At 43.6% G+C, this 1,037-nt stretch overlaps 1 pseudogene; it reads right to left on the reverse strand.

Annotated features, from left to right (window-relative positions):
* Positions 1 to 667: 667 nt before the first annotated feature.
* Positions 668 to 754, reverse strand: LOC116625059 (annotated as a pseudogene).
* Positions 755 to 1,037: the final 283 nt, after the last annotated feature.

Raw genomic sequence — 1,037 nt, forward strand, 5'->3', positions numbered from 1 at the left:
AAAGAAGAGGGTTTGATGTTCCCCTCATTGGAAATTCATCCCTTTTCCATAAGCCCTTCGGGGTCTGTCCAGCCCCTCCTCTGTCCTGATTCTGCTCAAGCATGACCCTCTGTAACTAATATTTGAGGAGGTTCCCTGTCCCAGGTACTGTTGTAATGCTAAAATGTATAAATTCATTTAACCCTCACAATGACCCCTTGCACAGGGCTTAATTACTGCCCTCCCTTTACAGATGAAGAAAAGCACAGAGAGGGGAAATATCTTGCACTGGGCCACCCACCTAGTGAGTTGGCAGAGCAGAGGTTCAAACCCAAGCATTTGGGCTCCAGAATTAGTGCTTTAATCACCTCACCACCTCTGCAAAGCCCTCCTTAACAGCCCCAAGCAGATGTTAATGTATTTCTTCCATGCTCCCATGGCACCCTGCACATGTGTCCTTCATGAAACTTGTTATCTATTTTCATAAATGTCTCAAGCAGTGCTGTCCAACAGAAATGTAATGTGAGTGACAAATGTGAGCCACACACACAATTTGAAATTTTCTAGTAGGCACATTTTAAAAGCAAAAGGAAACAGGTAGAAATGATTTTAACAGTATATTTTATTGAGCCCAAGTGTGATGGTTAATTTTATGTGTCATTGTGGCTAGGCTATCGTGCACCAACCCAGATGTTGCTATGAAAAAATTTTTTAGACATGATTAACTGATAAGAACAGATACTACACTTGATCTTAGCCAAAAGGCCAACGTGATTAACATTTAAATCGGTAGATTTAAGGGGCGCCTGGGTGGCTCAGTCGGTTAAGCGGCCAGTTCTTGTTTTGGGCTCAGGTCATGATCTCGGGGTCCTGGAATCAAGCCCTGCATCCAGCTCCAGGCTCAGCACTGAATCTGCTTGAGGATTCTTTCTCTCTCTCCCTCTCCCTCTGCCCCTCCTCCTGCTCACATGCCCTCTCTCTCTCTCTCTCTCTCTCTCAAATAAATAAATAAATCTTTGGAAAAAAAATCAAATTTAAGTAAGCAGATTACCCGCCAT

This window comes from Phoca vitulina, unplaced genomic scaffold (genome assembly GCF_004348235.1).
Source record: "Phoca vitulina isolate PV1807 unplaced genomic scaffold, GSC_HSeal_1.0 scaffold72, whole genome shotgun sequence".
NCBI classification, from domain to species: Eukaryota; Metazoa; Chordata; class Mammalia; order Carnivora; family Phocidae; genus Phoca; species Phoca vitulina.